This window comes from Ranitomeya variabilis, chromosome 1 (assembly GCF_051348905.1).
Source record: "Ranitomeya variabilis isolate aRanVar5 chromosome 1, aRanVar5.hap1, whole genome shotgun sequence".
Lineage (NCBI taxonomy): Eukaryota > Metazoa > Chordata > Amphibia > Anura > Dendrobatidae > Ranitomeya > Ranitomeya variabilis.
The window spans coordinates 105,373,468-105,396,409 of record NC_135232.1 but is presented as its reverse complement, the minus strand read 5'-3'; the positions used below and the strand labels follow the sequence as shown (position 1 = coordinate 105,396,409).

The 22,942-nt window shown below is 40.8% G+C and overlaps 1 long non-coding RNA gene and 1 pseudogene across 1 annotated transcript; both read right to left on the bottom strand.

The window, feature by feature from the left end:
• Positions 1-1,629: 1,629 nt before the first annotated feature.
• On the bottom strand, positions 1,630-3,014 carry LOC143793748 (proteinase-activated receptor 1 pseudogene; annotated as a pseudogene).
• A 1,984-nt stretch (positions 3,015-4,998) lies between these two features.
• On the bottom strand, positions 4,999-21,013 carry LOC143793747 (uncharacterized). The gene is made up of 4 exons (XR_013220235.1): positions 20,892-21,013; positions 15,170-15,211; positions 10,549-10,614; positions 4,999-5,012 (listed from the first exon to the last, which is right to left on the bottom strand). It is a non-coding gene; the product is annotated as an uncharacterized LOC143793747 (long non-coding RNA).
• Between the last annotated feature and the right edge of the window lie 1,929 nt (positions 21,014-22,942).

Here is a 22,942-nt window from a genome sequence, read left to right as displayed (position 1 = left end):
TGTCATTTTAGTGAAAAATTAACTAATAATTATACATAATATGTCTTTTAAGCTAAATCATGCATGTGTACATACATATTTAATGTTTTTGCTTTTTATATTCTGTAAGAATTTTTATATTATTGAAGTGTCTTTGTCAAAATTTGTCATTGTTCTGTCAGAAATGATCGTTTTAGTGAACAATTAACTAATAATTATACATAATATGTCCAGAATATACTGTGCTTGTCTGAAAGTTTCACACTGATAGCTAGCAGTATTGCTCTGGTTGCAGAATGCACTCTCAGCACAAATACATATAGAAGCACTATTCACTATATGTGAACACTGTGTATAAAATACACTGCTCTGATTACAGAGGCAAATTCATTTCAGCTGCCTTAGTAAATATCACGCCTGTCTGATACATACTTTAATAAAGTCTATTGCCTTGTATTGTATATCTACCCTTGATTATTGTCGAGTTATGTGTAAGCCGGTCACTGTTGGTGAATTGGCATATTATATCTCTATTTTATCTATTAACCACACGAGCATGTAGCCCCTTATCACACATAACATGACCTCTTAAAACTCATGAAAATGAGAAACTGCGTTATAAGCTGAAAAATATGCTGTTTCATTCTAAATGGGCAGTGGCCAGTTGTCTCTAAAATACATCTTACAGAAGCCCCAAAACAACTAGGATATAATTATATAACGGGCCATCGTGTGTTATAAAAAAACAAAACACAATTTTGCACATATGTGCCACAAAAGCAACTGTTTGTGTTAATGTATCCAATTAACAAGATGTAAAAAATCTATTTAAAACAAATACCAGGATAGTAATTGCTGTATCAAACAATATCATACTATATCAAAAGCTGACAGCCAGACAAGGAGAGGCAGCTGCTGACAGGGTGGGGAGGAGGGGTTACACCCTTTTGATACATTTTGATAGGGGGCGGGCCACCTGTCAGATTGAGTTTGACGAGACCACCCGCTTATACACTACTTGGGTACATGTTTAGCATACAGAATTGTACACTGGATAGACAACCATCTGAAGAGAACACAAAGGAGGAACATTGTGTGGAGCTTAATATTTGTCAGATGCTTCTAGCCAATCAGCTTTACTGAGAATACCCCTAAAGTTGCTGATTGGCTAGGAGCAGCTGATAGGGTTTTCCTCCCAATATTCCTCCTTTATGTCCTTTTCAGTTAAATGCATGTCAGTCACAAATTCTGTAACAGATCTCTTTTACATTGTAGTGGTCACACAACTATGTATATTATGGCAAATACATACACTATATACTCCTACCTTATCAAAGTAAGGAAAACCCATGCATAAAAGGGAAGTATTTGGGTACTGAATGAAACATTCTAACTGCACATTCAGAATTATATACTCATCAAAATTCATGTAGCAAATACTTCTAGTTCCGAATTAAAGGGAAGCTGTCAGCGCTGTTTTCCTATGTAGTCTGAAGGCAGCATGCTGTAGGGGTTAAAATACAGATTTCAGCAACGCCTCTTATCAAGTGTTTTTGTTTACTTACAATGATTGTTTTAGCACCAGTAGCTTATCATTGCTGGACACAGCAGCTGCCTCCTGGTCCAGCTTCTTGTGATAGGCAACTCACTGTCAATAGACTATGTACATAGAAAGCCTGGTGTGGGCAGGGTTAGCTGTGGTGTGGGCGGGGTTAGCTGTGGAGTGGGCGGGGTTAGCTTTCTCAGCTCTGCTTCATTGCTATATCTAAAACCTCAGATTGTGTGAAAACGACTGCACACAGTAATCTAAATAATACAAAGTTGGGATCAGCTTCTCTTTGCCTAAACCAGACTGCTCTCAGATGAGGTAGCAAAAACCTGCTGACAGATTCACTTTAAGCTTCTTTAATAAAAGAACTTTCCGTACATGATTTTTTGGGTGGCTGGAGAAGATTGGTCTGCAGTTTGTTGCTCATCTTACAACATAAAAAACTGTATACATACTCCCGGCACCTTGATGAGGCAAAGTAATACATTATAGGATCAAGACAACTGCTTATGCTGCTGATACAAGCACAAAGAATGTATGAGAAATACAGTGACTCAGAATGTCCATCAATGAAGTGAAGATAATGCATTAGAAAGATAATATTGGTTGGACCAAAGCAAATAACGAACACAGAAAGGACTATAATGGCTAAGAGTATAGCTCTTGTCCTTTTAGTAGAATTTCCAATGTTCATTGTGCTTTTACTCAGGGTTCGAATAATTTCGATGTAGCAGAACATAGTAACGAATAGTGGAAAGAAGAAGAGAATGGAAGAAAAGGCAGTAAAGTAGTACATATAGAAGTTCTGTTGGTCTTTTAATTCCAGCACGTCATGGCAAGTTGTAATGTTCAATGACCGAATGTAGAGAGTTTGCTTGGTCAACAGAAGCGGAACGGTGCTAGCTATGGATACAAGCCAGATGAAGACACATACTAGCCAAACCCGTTTCTTTGTGCGCCAGGAGCGAGAGTGTATTGGAAACACTACAGCCAGGTACCTGTCCACACTCATACTTGTCATGATGAGGATGGAGCAGTACATGTTACAGTAAAATGCCGCAATGGCAAATCGGCACATTGCTTCTCCAATTTGCCAGTTGTTCCCAGAGAATCTATAAATTATGTAGAGGGGCAACACAGTAACAAAGAGCACATCAGCGGTCGCCAAGTTCAGCATGTATATTACTGCTGGCGTTTTGACTTTTATCTTCAATAGAAACATTAGAATCGCCACTAGATTTAGAGGCAGAGCCACAGTGAACACTAGAGTGTAGACCGATGGTACAAACTTGGTCAGCCATGTGCTAGACAGGTAGAATGTAGTGTCATTTGTAATGTCATTTAAAATAAAAGAATCTGCAAGAGAAAACACAAATATTTGTGAGTTCAAAGATGACATTGATCAGGACAGACAACTGTAGAAGCAGATAAACTGACAATGATGGCTCTATATTTAATATTAATTCATTCATTAGTTAAGACAATAAATAAAATGATTTATATTATTTTTTGCACACCAGACAATATTAAATACCTTGGCTGTACTATAAGTAAAACTACAATCGAGAATCGCAGAACATATATGAGATGTAATTAAATACAAAACTGTTGGTTCTTCAGGTGAAACTAAACGTTTTCTTAAAAAACACAATGGAGATTTAAATGGTTTTCGTTTCTTTGGGCTAGAGACGGGTTAGCAAACCTATGCGTGGTGGGAATTGTAGGAAAGTGCTGTTAAAAAACAGGGAAGCCTTTTAATGTATACTAGCTGAAGAGCCCGGCATTGCTTGGGCATAGTAAATATCTGTGGTTAGTTATAGCACCTCACTTCTCTTATTTTCCCATCACGCCTCTCATTTTCCCCCTCACACCTCTCATTTTCCCCCTCACTTCTCTTATTTTCCCCCTCACTCCTCTCATTCCCCCCTAACACTTGTCATTTCGACCTCACATCTGTCATTTTCCGATCACTCCACTATTTTCCCTCACTCTTCTCATTTTGCACTCACACCTTTTCATTTTCACCTCACACCCCTCATTTTCACCTCACACCTCTCATTTTCCCCTTAGTATATACATGTTTGTCATCTCCCTTATATATAGTATACACCTGTATGTCAACTCCTGTATATAGTATATACCTGTATGTCATCTCCCCTGTAAATAGTATATACCTGCTGTATGTCATCTCCTCCTGTATACCATAATCAACCAACCCTGTAAACTGTGAAAGATAGAAGCTTCATTGCAGAAGAATGACAGTAGATAGAAAAAGAAAAGTCAACTGCAAACTTATTTCCGTGCTTTCTAACTACACCCATTGTAACGGATCTCTTCTCCATGGTGTAACTAATTCGTCATGTGCCGCAAGGGTTAATCTATCTCCCCACTCTCAGTCCAGCATCCAACCTCTGTCCTATGCTGTAATGGGAGCATAAATCACACACCGACGCAGGCCACACACCCGCTCATACACGCTGCCACCACTCACCGAATACACGGGCGATGAGTCCCGGAAATATTAATACTAAGAATGTCTAGCACTCATAAGGCTCACTCACCGTAGGCTATGGATTCTATTAGAACATTTAAGGTTCTACTTGTTAAAGGTATAAAAATATGATAATAAAAAGACATACAACTTATGCAAAACAGTATAAAATAACAGGAGAAAACTTACAGAAATCATCTAACTGGTAGTCTCCTTTCTGCTCCCTGAGGGGGAGTGAATGGAGTTGGTGGAACACATCAGCGTCTCAGGCTGCCCTCACATGTGAACACGATTCTCTGAATACAGGTCTATTTTATAACTTTGGTCTGGAGGTCAGGTCTCTAGACCAGCCCCTCAGGTTAATATCATAACTGCTTGTTTTTTGATTGGACCACGGCCACGCCCCCCAATGAATATATTATTTTTCTCTTGATATCCTTTGTGTAAACGTTCTTACAGAGATACTATCAGGCCGTAATTAACATTTCTCTCTTCCAAGAGCTAGGAGGTGCCAAATGTTACCTTTCTTCTTGGCTTCTCGCAGGACTCCCTGGTGAGATTGGGGACAGAATTCTACTTGTCCCAGGAAAATACATATTAACACCTGGGTGCGACATGCAACTTTTCAAGACAGATGTTACATTATTGCCAGTGACACAATAAATCTATACATAGTCCACTTCACACACACACACATATATATATATATATATATATATATATATGCACACATATTTCACCACAATCCATAATTGTTATGAATTTAATATAAAAAGTAAATAGTTTTGCTTACACGGTGTTGATGATCTTTTGAATTAATTGTGGTAAGAACATTCACAATCCTGTCTAACATAAAAACTATTCATGTGAACAAATTGAATACTATATTATGCAGCATATACACATTTACACAATAAGCTTTTTACATACCTGTTAAATTGTACTTTGCACTAACGTAAATAAAAGAGAAGTCAACAGGGTGGTTTTGAAAATCTGAAACAGAAGTAAAATTATTATTTCAAATACAGAATTTATGCCAGTACAGTGTAGTGACACCGGTCTGCTGCCAGCTTATTACTATTCATCTACGACGACAAGAGACCAGGCGCTGCGCTCATCACACAGGGTGCTGTGGAAAACTGCGCATGGGGAAGACACTGCACAAGGGAGACTCTCTGGGACAGAGCAGGGACCAGCCCATGAAAGGAACGTCACTGATGACACTTCATTTCAGGGAGGTGGCAGGGGCTGTGACAGTGACTGCAGCCTCTGCCCCCTTATGTTTTGTTTGAGTATCCCCCCAGCATGCACTCGGATACTCAATTGAATCGTCATCAGACAGTAAGTAGGAAAAAACACAAAAGCAGTTCGATAGTGTGGTTAGGGAATAGTAGGAATTTTAAAGGAAAGTATATTAGAAAATAGCTTAGATCATGGGACTAAATAGATAGTGAGTTAGGAGAAAAAAGATTTGCCTTCAGACCACCCCAGAAAGAGCTTTAATAATCCTGTGCAGTGTAGCACACCTCGCCCAGCCAATGAACATGCATAATCACTAAAAAAACAGGCTGCACTGGTCTTTTGACTTCTTAATTTACAATTGCGCACTAATGTACTCTAGACCCCAATGCAATGAAGTCTCTCTTTCTTCTTTGAAAGCAACACAATATTATTGTCAATGCTCTGCATTTATATACTTGTTCCTGATTTTCTAGGGTGGCGAAATAGATTAGATAAATGTTAACTGAATCATGCTTGGCTAAACCTGGGGAAGATTAAGGCCTCTTTCACACTAGCATCGTTTGGCCTCCGTTGCAATCTGTCGTTTTGGGAAAAAAACGCATCCTGCAAATGTGCCCGCAGGATGTGTTTTTTTCCCATAGACTTGTATTGCCGACAGATCGCAAAGTATGGCCACACGTCGCGTCCGTCGTGCACTGGATGCGTCGTGTTTTGGCGGACCATCGTCACGAAGAAACGTTCAAGGGAACGTTTTTCGTACGTCGGGTCCGCCATTTCCTACCGCGCATGCGCGGCCAGAACTCCACCCCCTCCTCCCCGGGACTTTACAATGGGCAGCGGATGAGCTGAAAAACTGCATCCGCTGACCACGTTGTGCCGAATTTTCACAACATGCTTCGGTACGTTGCGCCGACGCTTAGCGACGGGCCCGTACAAGTGTGAAAGAGGCCTAAGTGTCATAAAATTCCTGGGACCTGTTCTGACTAATAGGTCCACAGGATGTCATGTCTTTGTCAGGCCGCCATGATAACATTGCCCCTATAAATCAGAAAAGGTGACGGATTCCAGCAGTTAATTCATAGAGCTCCCATCTGGTGGCCACAAAAATCTGACCTGTCCCCTGGAACAAGACCCTACGGGTTTATTAACTCATCTTTATCTATGGCATTACAGTATTTATATTAAGATTACATGTCACAACATAAAATTGATTTTAAATGTTTTCAATCAGGGAGCCTTTGTTCAGTTTTTTATACAATTTTATTCATGTTTATCCTATTAGTTTCCTCAGTGTTCAGATGAATATTGGCTTATTATGTAAGCCCGCAAGGGCAGGGCGCTCTTCCCTCTGTACCAGTCTATCATTGTTAGTTTGTTTACTGTAAGTGATATCTGTATTTTGATGTAGCCCCGTCTCATGTACAGAACCATGGAATTAATGGTGCTATATAAATAATAAAAATAATTATCAGGATAATCTGAAATGTTGTGCTCTATTCCAATAGTTATCCACTGATTAAAACTTTGAATGAAGGTGAACAATTAGTTTACATAACGTGGATATCAGCAGGGATCAACATGTAAAGTCACAACATTTTATTAATGTTCCAATCAAAGATATATAGATATATATATAAATATACTTATGTGCCAACACTCCAAGAATAGTAGACAAGAATCCACAAAAAACCATATGGCAAAAACTAGAAACAGAGGGCACCATCAAACATGATAATTCATGTGTTCAACCCGCAGCATGCCAAAATACAAACAGTAAAAAAAGGAGAGCAAAAGAGACATGCATATCAGCATGAATTATCATGTTTGATGGTGCCCTCTGTTTCTAGTTTTTGCCATATGTTTTTTTGTGGATTCTTGTCTACTATTCTTGGAGTGTTGGCACAGCAGTATATTTATATATATCTATATATCTTTTATCTTTGATTGGAACATTAATAAAATTTTGTGACTTTACATGTTGATCCCTGCTGATATGCATGTCTCTTTTGCTCTCCTTTTTGTACTGTTTGTATTTTGGCATGCTGCGGGTTGAACACATGAATTATCATGTTTGATGATGTCCTCTGTTTCTAGTTTTTGCCAATTAGTTTACATAACATTGCATTATATACAGTACAGACCAAAAGTTTGGACACACCTTCTCATTTAAAGATTTTTCTGTATTTTCATGACTATGAAAATTGTAAATTCACACTGAAGGCGTCAAAGCTATGAATTAACACATGTGGAATTATATACCATATATACTCGACTATAAGCCGACCCCCCTAATTTTGCAACAAAAAACTGGGAAAACTTATTGACTCGAGTATAAGCCTAGGGTGGAAAATGCAGCAGCTACCGGTAAATTTCAAAAATAAAAATAGATACCAATAAAAGTAAAATTAATTGAGACATCAGTAAGTGAAGTGTTTTTGAATATCCATATTGAATCAGGAGCCCCATATAATGCTCCATACAGTTCATTATGGCCCCATAAGATGCTCCATATACAAATATGCCCCATATAATGCTCCATGCAGTTCTTTATGGCCCCATAGGTGCCCCATATAATGCTCCATGCAGTTCTTTATGGCCCCATAGATGCTCCATATAATGCTCCATGCAGTTCTTTATGGCCCCATGTAATGCTCCATATAATGCTCCATGCAGTTCATTATGGCCCCATATAATGCTCCATGCAGTTCTTTATGGCCCCTTAGATGCCCCATATAATGCTTCATGCAGTTCTTTATGGCCCCATAGATGCTCCATATAATGCTCCATGCAGTTCTTTATGGCCCATAGATGCCCCATATAATGCTCCATGCAGTTCTTTATGGCCCCATAGACGCTCCATATAGCATTGTGCCACATGTAATGCTGCTGCTGCTGCATTAAAAAAAAAAATGACATACTCACCTCTCGTCGCTGCTCCTCAGCGTCCCGTCTCTCTGCACTGACTGTTCAGGCAGAGGGCAGGGCGCACACTAATACATCATCGCGCCCTCTGACCTGAACAGTCACTGCAGAAGACGCGGAAGACGAGGCGGCGGTGGAACGAAGGAAGGTGAATATGACATACTCACCTGCTCCTGGCGCGGTCCCTGCATGTCCCACATCTCCGGAAGCGGCAGCTTCTTCCTGTATTGAGCGGTCACTGGTACCGCTCATTACAGTAATGAATATGCGGCCCCACCCCTATGGGAGTGGAGTCCATATTCATTACTTTAATGAGCGGTACCGGTGACCGCTCAATACAGGAAGAAGCTGCCGCTCCCAGAGATGTGGGACATGCAGGGACCACGTCAGGAGCGCCGGGAGCATGTCGGTATTTGACAGGCTTCGCTCCCCCTCACCCGCCGACCCCCTGTCTTCCATGACTCGAGTATAAGCCGAGAGGGGCACTTTCAGCCCATTTTTTGGGGCTGAAAATCTCGGCTTATACTCGAGTATATACGGTACTTAACAAAAAAGTGTGAAGCATCTGAAAATATGTCGTATATTCTAGGTGCTTCAAAGTAGCCACCTTTTGCTTTGATGACAGCTTTGCACACTCTTGGCTTTCTCTTGATGAGCTTCAAGAGGTAGTCACTGGAAATGGTTTTCACTTCACAGGTGTGCCCTCTCAGGTTTAATAAGTGGGATTTCTTGCCTTATAAATGGGGTTGGGACCATCAGTTATGTTGTGCAGAAGTCTGGTGGATACACAGCTGATATTCCTACTTAACAGACTGTTAGAATTTGTATTATGGCAAGAAAAAAGCAGCTAAGTAAAGAAAAACGAGTGGCCATCATTACTTTAAGAAACAAAGGTCAGTCAGTCCGAAAAATTGGGAAAACTTTGAAAGTGTTCCCAAGTGCAGTGGCAAAAACCATCAAGCGCTACAAAGAAACTGGCTCACATGAGGATCGCCCCAGGAAAGGAAGACCAAGAGTCACCTCTGCTTCTGAGGATAAGTTTATCCGAGTCATCAGCCTCAGAAATCGCAGGTTAACAACAGCTCCGATTAGAGACCAGGTCAATGCCAAACAGAGTTCTAGCAGCAGACACATCTTTACAACAACTGTTAAGAGGAGACTTTGTGCAGTAGGCCTTCATGGTAAAATAGCTGCTAGGAAACCACTGCTAAGGACAGGCAACAAGCAGGAGAGACTTTTTTGGGCTAAAGAACACAAGGAATGGACAATAGATCAGTGGAAATCTGTGCTTTGCTCTGATGAGTCCAAATTTGAGATCTTTGGTTCCAACCACCGTCTCTTTGTGCGATGCAGAAAAGGTGAACGGATGGACTCTACATACCTGGTTCCCACCGTGAAGTATGGAGGAGGAGGTGTGATGGTGTGGGGGTGCTTTGCTGGTGACACTGTTGGGGATTTATTCAAAATTGAAGGCATACTGAACCAGCATGGCTACCACAGCATCTTGCAGCAGCATGCTATTCCATCCGGTTTGTGTTTAGTTGGACCATCATTTATTTTTCAACAGAACAATGACCCCAAACAAAGCTCCAGGCTGTGTAAGGGCTATTTGACCAAGAAGGAGAGTGATGGGGTGCTACGCCAGATAACCTGGCCTCCACAGTCACCAGACCTGAACCCAATCGAGATGGTTTGGGGTGAGCTGGACCGCAGAGTGAAGGCAAAAGGGCCAACAAGTGCTAAGCATCTCTGGGAAATCCTTCAAGATTGTTGGAAGACCATTTCCGGTGACTACCTCTTGAAGCTCATCAAGAGAATGCCAAGAGTTTGCAAAGCAGTTATCAAAGCAAAAGGTGGCTCCTTTGAAGAACCTAGAATAGAAGACATAATTTCAGTTGTTTCACACTTTTTTGTTAAGTATATAATTCCACATGTGTTAATTCATAGTTTTGATGCCTTCAGTGTGAATTTACAATCTTCATAGTCATGAAAATACAGAAAAATCTTTAAATGAGACGGTGTGTCCAAACTTTTTGTCTGTACAGTATATATATATATATATATATATATATAAATATATGAAAGCTTTATTTCAAATTTCGATGTGTCTGAGTCGTACAATTATTCTTTGGGTGCGAAATCCAACTAGATTACTTGACTCCTCTCCCACTGACTTGTTCTTACAGTATGTCGAACTGACCCTTTCCAATATTACTATTTTCCACATTTAATCTTACTTAAATTTGAACTAGGTACAACTATACAAATGTGTTTTTTTCAATTAACATTTTAATACTAAACTTTTATTACAAAAATTAAGTTTATAAATTTTGTGACCAAAACTCTTGGTATGTTTGGTCATTACCTCCTAAACTTTGACCATAAGGTAATACAAATATGGAGCTGTTATTGTTTTCGTCTGAAAAATTACCTGTTTAAAAAAAAAGAGAGAGAATGTCAAGATAGATCCCTTGTTCATGATAAAGACTGATTGAGAACAGCTGGTTAGAATAATATCTCAGAATGCCGAAACACAGAGGATGAATACCAAACTAATGTGTCTGACTCTCCTCCTACAGGTGAATGATTGGGCATGTTGAATTTCAATGCCCAATCCTTTAGTTCTCAAGCCACCTTCATAGAGGTCTAGCAACAGCTTATTCCCCTCTCGCTTTTAAAACACATCTTAAATATCTCTCCACATTCCTGGTGAGTAGTGATGAGCGAATAGCAATGTTGTTCTGGTCTCCCCGAGCATGCTCGGGTGATCTCCGAGCATTTTGGCATGCTCGGAGATTTAGTTTTCATTGCCTCAGCTGCATGATTTACGGCTGCTGGACAGCCTGAATACATTATTATTATTTATTATAGAGCCATTTATTCCATGGCGCTTTACATGTGAGGAGGGGTATACATAATAAAAACAAGTACAATTATCTTAAACAATACAAGTCACAACTGGTACAGGAGGAGAGAGCCCCCTGCCTGCGAGGGCTCACAATCTATGGGTGAGGATACAATAGGTGAGGGTAGAGCTGTTTGTGCAGCGGTTTGGTCGATTGGCGGTTACTGCAGATTGTAGGCTTGTCGGAAGAGGTGGGTCTTCAGGTTCTTTTTGAAGGTTTCGATGGTAGGCGAGAGTCTGATATGTTGTGGTAGAGAGTTCCAGAGTAGGGGTGATGCACGAGAGAAATCTTGTATGCGATTGTGGGAAGAGGAGATAAGAGGGCAGTAGAGAAGGAGATCTTGTGAGGATCGGAGGTTGCCAGGAGACGAGGTCACAGATGTATGGAGGAGACAGGTTGTGGATGGCTTTGTATGTCATGGTTAGGGTTTTGTACTGGAGTCTCTGGGCAATGGGGAGCCAGTGAAGGGATTGACAGAAGGGAGAGGCCGGGGAATAGCGGGGACAGGTGGATTAGTCGGGCAGCTGAGTTTAGAATAGATTGGATTGTTCGAGTGTTCGAGAGGAGGCCATAGAGCAGGAGGTTGCAGTAGTCAAGGAGTAGTCAAGGCGGGGGATGATGAGGGCATGGACTAGGGTTTTTGCAGATTCCTGGTTTAGGAATGTACAGATCCGTGAAATATTTTTGAGTTGAAGACGGCAGGAAATGGAAAGGGCTTGCATATGCTTTTTGAAGGAGAGATCAGTGTCAAGGATTACCCCGAGGCAGCGAGCTTGTGGGACTGGGGAAAGTGGGCAGCCATTTACTGTAATGGATAGGTCCATTGGGGGGGTCGCGTGAGATGGGGGAAAGATGGTGAATTCTGTTTTGTCCATATTAAGTTTTAGAAATCTAGTGAAGAAGGATGAACAGACATTGAGGGATTCTGGTTAGTAGGGAGGTGATATCTGGTGCAGAGATGTAGATCTGTGTGTCATCAGCATAGAGATGATACTGAAAGCCGTGAGATTCTATGAGCTGTCCCAGGCCAAAGGTGTAAATGGAGAAGAGCAGGGGCCCTAGGACTGAACCTTGTGGGACTCCGACAGATAGGGGGCGAGGTGAGGAGGTGGTGTGTGAGTGGGAGATGCTGAATGTCCGGTCTGTTTGGTATGACGAGATCCAGGATAAGGCCAAGTCTGTGATGCCAAGGGATGAGAGGGTCTGTAGTAATAGGGAAGGGTTCACTGCGTCAAAGGCAGAGGAGAGGTCCAGGAGGAGGAAGACAGACTAGTGTCGCTTGCTCTTGGCGGTTAATAGGTCATTGGTGACCTTAGTTAGGGCAGTTTCAGTGGAGTGGTGTGACCGGAAGCCAGATTGTAAGTGGTCGAAGAGGGAGCAGGAAGAGAGATAGGAAGACAGTTCAAGATGGACGTGTTGTTCCAGTAGTTTTGAGGCATAGGGCAGAAGTGATATAGGGCGATAGCTAGATACAGAGGATGGGGCAAGAGATGGCTTTTTGAGGATAGGTGTGATTGAGGCATGTTTAAAGCTTGAGGGGAAAACACCAGTTGTTACTGATAGGTTGAAAAGATGGGTTAGGGTTGGGATGAAGACCGTGGCGAGGTTTGGGATGAAGTGGGATGGGATCGGGTCAAGTGCACAGGTGGTGAGATGCGATCCTGAGAGTAGAGTGGAGAGTTGATCTTCTGTAATGATGGAGAAGATGGTTTTGGAGGTGGAGGGCTGGGAAGTTGGGAGGAAGGGCTCTGGGGGTTGTTGACCAAAACTGTCTCTGATGTTATCAATCTTCTGCTTGAAAAATGAGGCAAAGTCTTCAGCTGAGATGAGTGGGGAGGGAGGAGGTGCTGGGGATCGGAGGAGAGAATTGAAGGTGTTGAATAACTGTTTAGGGTTGTGAGACAGGGAGGATATGAGAGATGAGAAGTAGGTTTGTTTAGCTGTGGCGAGTGTGGTCTTGAAAGTAGTGAGGGACTGTTTGAATGTGATAAAGTGCTCGTTGGAGTGGGATCTTTTCCATCTCCGCTCAGCAGTCCTGGAAGCTCGCCTCAGTTCTTTGATCAGGCTGGGAATTCACTAACAAATAGGCATTCCTCACATGTATTCAGCCTGGCTAGCAGCCGTAAATCATGCAGCTGAGGCGACGAAAACTAAATGTCCGAGCACTACAAAATACTCGGAGACCGCCCGAGCATGCTCTGGGAAACCCAAGCAACGAGTATACTCACTCATCACTATTGGTGAGTTTTTAGACATTGGTTTTAATTAGAGATGACAGCACAATGAAAATAACATGAAGCAAATGTTTTAGCCCACTTGACATTTATCAGACCAAAGTGTTGCAAAGTCACACCATGCTATAGTGGTAGAGATGAGATGCGGTGTGGTCGTAGGTGTGCACTATCATATTTTTAATGGATTGAAGATATTAACCTATTTTTGTGGTTAATTTTAAGACAGTCTATTCTTAAAACTTTATATGACTCCAAACATACAAAAGATTGACTCAAAGATTAACCCAAAAATAAGATACATGTCATTACCTTCCTAAAAATAAGTCCTGTAGTCCTCATAAAATGCTGCAATCCATCCACAGGTCCTTGCAAATCGCTAAATCCAGATGTCCAAAAAATGTATATATGTTCCCGTGAAAATAGTTTTATGTCCACGATGATTCCGAAGCTACGGAAATGGGGAGTGTACGTATTAGTGAACACCTACGGAATATCAATAAGAAATTTGTAGGTCACCCTTTATCACAACATTTTGAGAGATACCATGGGGGGTCAATAAAAAATATTATTGTTACTGGGATTAAAATAGTAAAGAAGAACTGGCGGAAAGGAAATTTTATCCATCAAATGTCAAGAGAGGAGAGCAGATGGATATTTGAATTGAACACGCTAATCCCAAATGGTCTTAACAGTGAGATTGAACTTTTTGCCTTTAACCAATAAGCACAGCGCTTCTATTAGTAACAGTATATAAGCACCTTCTGTCATGCACCGGACCATCCCTGAGGAAGGAGTCTGATGACCCCGAAACGCGTTGGATGAATTGTGGTCCAAGGTGCGCTCTGTAAAGATTTGTAAGCCGAACACGTGAAGCATCACGTGTTTGTGACGTCACGCGAGGTCTTGCAGCTTCACTGCACCTCGCCGGCAAGTGTATGCGGAAGCGTGTGCTACCAGTAAGGCGCCGGGAATTATCTACAGGACAAAGGGGTGCCTGCCACCGGCCTGGACGGGTAAACACCCCTTGAGTCAATCTTTTGTATGTTTGGAGTCATATAAACCTTTAGCGCAAATACACATATATATTGCTGATTGGAGCCCTTTTTTGGGCTTATTATTGGACAATTTGTGGTAGTTGTGTCCAGGATTTGCTGCAATAGGTTTATTGGGAAGTTCTTCTTGCAGCGCCCTTAATCATTGTTTTTATTCTTAAAACTTATTTTTCTTCTGTGATTATCATGATTGAGCATTCGTAGGAATACTCATTCATGCTAATTGTGCAGGCCAAACAGACTGCTTATCACCTGACGAAAGAGCAACGCACTTGGTCGTTGAATAAAATTATCTTTTGGTTTCCCTAAAAGACTATCGTTCTCGGCAGCGCATCGTCCTTTGTAAATAGGACATGCGCTGCTGAGAACAATGGCAGCCTATGTGCTCTGAATGATATATTACAGATCATTCAGTGTGCATCTGAAACACAGTCTGTCGGTATAAACAGGCTTTTAAATGACAGAAAATCGTGAAATAGAGTACCTGATTTACTGATCAGAAGTTATTTAACTTCACAAATTGGCTTAAGAAATCAAAAGGAATAATTGTTTAAGAGAAATAATTGTCAAGTGGTAATTGTACATCTTTATTGTCAGTGTTGTTGGACATTACCTTCACATTTTGAAAGTAGATGGAGCCATTGACACTTTTTATTCTGAAAATGTGACCATATCTTAGACTGATGCATTGCTTACATTTATTAAGATGGTTTACATCTGTAAAAGGATTCTGTTTTCTTTACAAGTTTTCACCTTTATATATAGTCATACAATACCTTGCACATAATACATACTGTTGTCGAAGAAATCACTCATGTTCAGTTTAGGTGTAATGCCTTAAAGGAAATAAAGCAATATTAGACAAAAGGACATATAAGACACACATACAGCTCTGGCAAAAATTAAGAGACCACTGCAAGTTTTTCAGTTTGTCTGATTTTTCTCTTTATAGGTATATTTTTGACTAAAATGTAAATTGTTCTTTTATTCTTTAAACTACTGACAGCATGTCTCCGATGTTTCAAGCAATAAATTTTGTACTTATTTTCTGAAAATAAGAAATAGTCAAAATAACAAAAAAATGCATCAAGTTCGTAATCATTTAGAAACAACAATACTAATGTTTTAACTCAGGAAGAGTTCAGAAATCAATATATTGTGGAATAACCAAGATTTTTAATCACAACTTTCGTGCCTCTTGGCATGCTTTCCACCAGTCTCTCACACTGCTTTTGGGTGACCTTATGCCACTCCTGGTACAACAATTTAAGCAGTTCTTCTTTGATGGCTTGTGACTTTCCATCTTCCTCTTGATTACATTCCAGAGGTTTTCAATGGGGTTCAGGTCTGGAGATTGGGCTGGCCATGACAGGGATTTGATGTGTTGGTCCTTCATCCACACCTTGATTGACCTAGCTGTGTGGCATGGCGCATTGTCCTGCTGAAAAAAACAGTCCTCAGTATTGGGGAACATTGCCTGAGCAGAAGGATTCAACTGTTTTTCCAGGATAACCTTGTATGCGGTTTGATTCATACGTCCTTCGCAAAGAACAAACTGCCCAATTCCAGCCTTGCTGAAGCATCCCCAGATCATCACCGATCCTCCACCAAATTTCACAGTGGGTGCAAGACACTGTGACTTGTATACTTCAAAAAACACGATAAGAGGAAAAACCTCCACTAACTTCTAGAAAAAAAAAACAGTACACAGGTAAAGGTGCTTACCTGTCGCGGCCTCCAAACAAATGCATTATCAAGGTGCAGTGGACCCAAGTTAAGATGGAAACTACACAGGTGCAATAATACCAATGAGGCAGCCAGCCTACAATCAGGGATTGGCCGCTTGGCACACCAGTGCAGGAACATAAACCTTAACTTGGGTCTGGAACAACCAAACCCAGTTGCATGATTCAAGTAAAGGCTGCCATGTTAAAAAAAAAACAAAAAAAACATGCACTGAATATATATTTATGGGACCTTCCCTGGTCTGAGACCTATACTAATTGCCACAAGAAGGAACTTCTATCTGTTTCAATGGTGTGTCAGTGTGCATGTTCCACCTGGGCTCCATTTACTTCCCATGGTGTTGCCTTGAGCATCATAGAGGAAGAATGGCCTGGTAGTCGGGTGTCCCACGCTGCATCGTCTTCATACTGGCATTAAAGTTCCCTGATCTGCAGATAGGTGCTGGCCCCAACAGTGGGACAGCCACTAATCAGTAAGTTAGTACTTAACCTGCCGATAGGTGATAACTTGGTTTTTTTTTACTGGACAACCCCTTCAATTAAGTAACTAAAGGTAACGTCACAACTGAAGCTTCTGCTGATTTTAGCACTGTGGATCAGAGAGCTTTGTTTGCTCAGCCTTTGCTCAGTGATCCACAATTTGCAAATACTGTAAGTTGGGAAAACGTTGCTAAGTGACTTTGATGTTTTATGGGTAAAAGCTTTGTAAACCACATTCCCAGAGAAGCGAGGGAAAGTACAAAGAGGTGGAGGAAGGTTTGCTGCTAATGGACTTTAGAAGTCACATTGTCAAATAACAAAAGATCATCTTATTTTCTAACCATTATTATTGCGTACCACCGGCAATGTGCTGTTGCTCGGTAGTGATATCCCCTTTTTTTGTTAGATTTGCCTCAGTAATATGTTATCTGTTTGTGACAGCTCTCCGACACATGACAAATTTGTGTGAGATCTCACAGAGATGAAAGTAATTAATGACGTCACAGCTAATGGTTATATGATAGATGTCGCCTCAGTGCAATTAATGTCTGATTCAGTAGTGGTTTAGATGTGTGAGGTGCAGCTGTGAGAAGTGAATGTTTTCATTTTGTCTTTGCCGGTAAAATGGTAACATTGCTAGGGCGGCGTAGGGCATCATTGTCCTGTGATGCCATGCCTCTGTAATGTACAGAAAGCATAAGCGCACCTGTTTTCAGTGAAGACAGTGAAGATGAGGCATGCACAGGAGGTGGAGACAAGCAAAGGAGGAGAAACTGTTCCATACAGCAATCTAGCAAGTGGGGGTGAGTAGCATTTACCAATATGGTGTATCACCCAGGATTTAGGGAGTTAGGGGAAGCTGTAACCTATTCTTGACTTTGAAGAAATTATCCACTAGATAAGTGAAGATTAGCTGCCCAAGAGGGATGGCAATTAGCACCATTGGAGGAGTATGAAGGCTGATGCCTTAATGTGAAGGGGAGTGCAGCGCCAAAGACATCTACAAGACTTGTATCTTTGTGTGAGGAGCTGCTGCATTTCTGAACCATCATGAGTGTACACCTGCATTCTTTCAACCATCCATGAGTCGGGAACTGCATTGATATCAGCGTCCACTACATTATGCATTGCACAGTATTTAAAGGGACACGTCACCAATAGTGATGAGCAAATATACTCGTTACTCGAGATTTCCAGAGCATGCTCAGGGGTCCTCAGAGTATTTTTAGTGCTCAGAGTTTTCGTGAACTGAATGATTTACATCTGATAGCCAGCATAAGTACATGTGGGGGTTGCCTGGTTGATAGGGAATCCTCACATGTACTTATGCTGGCTAACAGATGTAAATCAATCAGCTGCGGCAAGAAAAACGAAAACTCTGAGCACTAAAAAATACTCGGATGACCCCCGAGCATGCTCGGGAAATCTTGAGTAACGAGTATATTCACTCATCACTAGTCACCAACCATCTATTTAAAGGGAACCTGTCAAAACTGGTCCCGCCAAATTCAGGTGACAGGTTCCCTTTAAGCATCTCCTACAGGTGCACAAATCTTGTGATTTGCTGGTCACACGATCAAGAAACATAATTAATTATGCAAGTAAGTCACATGACATGTTAAGACATTGTTATTGTGTTTATCCAATCTGATATTTCATCAAGAGTGTTATTTCGGTAAATTAGATCTTTTTTGTTACATCGTTTTTTTTGTTGCAATCAAAGTGGATGTACTGTTTGTACTTTTAATATCCAGCTTTCCCCCAAAAAAAGATATTGAAAATGAGGGGCATGATGATGACCAGCAAAGAACATAAAAATATCACAACCAATGGTAATAGCAATGACATGGTTGGAATTTCGCGATTGTCATCCATAACTTTTTTCTGACGCAGGTAACTTTGAGTTCACTTAACCCTGCTGTTGTCTTCGGTCAAAAACGACCGATTTTGAACTTTAATATTTTTTTAAAAATTCAAGATGCGGTTCTGAAACTTGTGGTTGATTGACTTTTCCTCATTTGAGGGGTTCTTACTATGCGTATTTTTATATATATTTTTTTATGTTTACTTTTTGCTCCACAATTTTTTATACACTTGTACTCTTCAGTCAAAAATGACCGATAGCCTTTTATAGTGATCTCCAGCCATTTTATGAGTAAAATAAAGGAGCTATAATCTCATTTTGGACTATATATTACATCTACTACTATTTATCAATTTATTTAGGTCCTTTTGGTCCATGCAGATTTACACATACATTTATTGTTATTAGTTATAGTTTACAGTTGGATGAATCATTATTTTTGTATGTGCAAATGTGCAATATGCATAAATATTCCAATAAAGCCATTTTTTGTCAATGTTTTGACAAAAAAAAATAAAAAGTAAGTTTTTCTTTCCATTTTTCATTTTTTTTTATAAACAACCAGGTTCACATACAATATAATACTGCAAAAAATATTCAATAAAAACACTTAAATTAGCTAAAAATCAAGACTTTATTAGGTCTGGTCAAAAATGACCGGAAGATAACAAGTGTATAGTGGTAACCAGGAGAATAGCAGGGTTAAAAAATCACGATAATGTTCACAGGCAACAAGTATTGTTGTCTAGGGTAAGTTCACACTAGGAGTTTTTTTTCTGCAGCAAAACCTGATCTCTTGGCAGGAAAGAAGCTGTAGAGAAAAAGCATGCTTTCCTTGTTTTTTCTTGCATTTTTGCACAGGTTGTGGAATGCTAGATTTGTTTCATGTGCATGTTGATAAGGCCATGTTCACACGATCCTTTTTTTGATCCTTTTTTTTTCAGGTCCTGTTTTGGAAAATCCGCAGTGCAAAACTGCACTGCTGATTTTCCGACTGTTTCTTCTGCGGATTCCTCTGCGGGTTTTCAACAGCACTTTCCTATTGGTGCATGTTGAAAACAGGAGCGGAATCCGCAGCAAGAATTGACATGGTCCTTCTTTTTTTCCGCAGAAAATCTGTGCGGATTTTCCAGGGGAAAAAAGGATCGTCGGCACAGCGGGTTTTGTTTTCCATTGGGTTACATTGTACTGTAACCTGCATGGAAAAAGGATGCGGATCCTCAGCTGCAATTCCGCTGCGGATCCGCAGCAAAAACCGCACCGTGTGAACATGGCCTAAAAGTTTACTGTTGGAAAAAAAAGTTGTATTCCGTCAAATCAGGTTTTGGCACAAAAAAATGCAGCAAAACATGATACCTGTGTTTTTTGTGCGTGTTTTCAGCGTTTTTTCACCTCCCATTCAAGTCAATGGGTGAAAAATGCTGAAAGACACTGAAAGTGACATGCTCTATGTCCAAAAAAAATGCAAAGCACAAAATACTGTTGATAACAAAAACAAGCCATGTGCATGAGATTTCTGAAATGTCATAGACATAGCTGGTACTGTAAAACACTGCTGAAAATTAGCCTAAAAAGCATAAAAAAGCAGCAAAAACATCTAGTGTAAACTCAGCCTAACCATAGCTATAAATATTTTTATTTTAATCAAAAACATTAATCAGCTATCTGGGACAGGTGGGATTTCTGTAGTGGGACCCCCCCATTGTTTAGACATCTATTGTCTATCATATGGATAGGTTATAAATTTGCGGAAAACCTTTTAAGAACATACCCACTAAACAACAGCAGTAACAAACTATATCTTTTAGCTTTTCAATCTTATAGCTGGCAATGCACATACTATAGGTGTTGAATGATCTCTTTTGAGAGTTCATGTTTTTTCCATGGGGAAGAGAAGAAAATCACTTCCAGAAACCTAGCTTCAGCTTATCTCTCCCAAAAACAAAAGGACCGGCCATTGAAATTCCAATGGACCGATCCTTCACAACCCAACACTATCTGTCGGGGGAGAATTGGGAGGTCCACACATTGAAATGGTCTTCTGGTCCTGTCAGAATTGGTAAGTTCAGCTGATTTTCATCTAATGTGTATGCGTGGGGGGAATCTTCATAAACAAATATAAGCTAACGCTCCCCAAAGAACAAAGTTGTAGTCACTAGCGGCAAACAATCAGTTTACAAGTTTCTGAGAAATAGTATAAAAAAACCCTCAACTCATACATAATGTATTGCTTTGGGCAATTGTGTAGCTTTTCCTTGTGGACTAATGCTGTATATGCATTTTTGCTATATAACGCATATAGATAAGTAGTAAGACAATTATACTGCTGCACTTAAATCATGTCACAACATATGGTAAAATAAAGTGCTGATTGAACTTTCAATTGTGAAGATAAAATGAGCTGCACAATGTTATTTTATGCCTTACCTGGTGATGGATCATCACAAATCACAGCACAGAAGATGCTGAATGCACCAAGAAGAGAAGGTGGTATCAGTGATGTGGTCTTCATGACTGTCTCAGTAAGCCCTATACAGTGTGCAGACAGCTAGAGCCGGGCAGTGAATGTTACAGTACTGATGGTGTCAGGCTGCTTCTCACAGGCAGGGGTGTAACCTTCCTGGTCAATAGGGTAGGTGGGGGGTTCAAAATGTAAATGACCAAGTACATCAACACTCCACAACTTTTCATCATTCTGCTTATCTGGAATGTCAATATCACATAGTATGGAGTGAGGACTATGTAGGATTTTGTCCAAAAACTTAAGACTTGTCAATGTATTAATTTAAAAAACATAAAACTTCCTTCTGCCTACAGATTCTAGTTGTTAGGATATGTTTCCAGGTTCAGGAAACGCTGCGGTTTGACATCTGCAGCATCCAACCTGCAGCGGCCAGATGTTACAGCATAATGGATGGGAATTGAAGAAATCCCATCTAAACTATGCGTGCTGGGCCACCTCCGGCTTCCCTGCGTAAACGGACATGCGGCACGTCTTTCCAGACCGCGGCATGTCAATTTATCTTGCGGATAAATATCACCGTCCAATGCATTGGGCACGGTGATTCCGCACGGTTCAATGAACACATGTGGAATCACCTGCGTTCAAAAGCCAGCAGTGCTTTGGGTGGAGAGGACATGTGCTGCAACCAAAGTGCTGCCTAATACTGAACGTGGAAACATACCCTTACTGTGCTAAATGTTGCACAGCCTCACTATAAAGTTGGTGGAGGCATTATCGTTGTAATTCTCTGTTCCCAGGGTTAGCGTGCATTTTTGAATTTTGATTTCTTCAAGATGGCTGAAATTAATAATAATATTAATTTTATTTCTATAGCACCAACATATTCCGCAGCACTTTACATTTTAGAAGGGACTTTTACAGACAATAGACATTACAGCATACCAATAAACACAGATCAAAACAGATACCAAGAGGAATGAAGGCCCTGCTCGCAAGCTTACAATCTATGAGATTGCTGCATACCATTTAAATTTTTGGAAATAAGGCTACTTTCACACTAGCGTCGGGAACAACCCGTCGCTGTGCGTCGGGCCGCCATTTCCGACGCTAGCGTGGTCTCCGCCGCACAACGGGGGCAGCGGATGCATTTTTCCCACGCATCCGCTGCCCCATTGTGATGTGCGGGGAAGTGCGGGAAGGTGGGGGCGGAGTTCCGGCCGCGCATGCGCGGTCGGAAAAAGCGGACCGTCGGGAGCAAAAAACGTTACATGTAACGTTTTTTTCTCCCGACGGTCCGCTACCACACGCCGAAGCGTCGCAAAACGGACGCAACGTTTTGCAATGCGTCGCAAATGCGTCGCTAATGTTAGTCTATGACGAAAAAACGTATCCAGCAAGAACTTTTGCTGGATGCGTATTTTCGGCAAAACGACGCATTTGCGACGTATTGCAGTTAACGCTAGTGTGAAACTAGCCTTTAAGTATTAAGTACAAATTATTCCTACCAAGGTATGCTGGCAACAGATGCCTCTTGTAAATTAGAGGGCAACCTAATTCTTAGGCCAGAGTCACACTAGCGAGGAATACGGACGAGTGCTATGCGAGAAAATATCGCATAGCACTCAGACCAGTATTCATCTATGGGGCAGCTCCCATCATCCTTTTTTTTTCTCGGCCATATTATACGTGCCGAGACTCACCAATGCAAGTCAATGGGTGCGAGAAAAAAATCGCACAGCACTCGCACCATGCGAGTGCTGTCCAATTTTTATGCATCGGTGGCCTTTGAAAAGCTGGCAATTCATATGCGGCTACTGTAAAAATCACACTGACATGTTAGAATAGAATAGAAGGAATACATATATACACATAGAATATATATATATATATATATATATATATACTGTATATATACTGTATATACATATATATATATATATGTCAGTGACACACACATGTCTATATTTCAATATTTCATATAGAGAAAGGCTGAAGATTGGCCGGGAGCCGACAG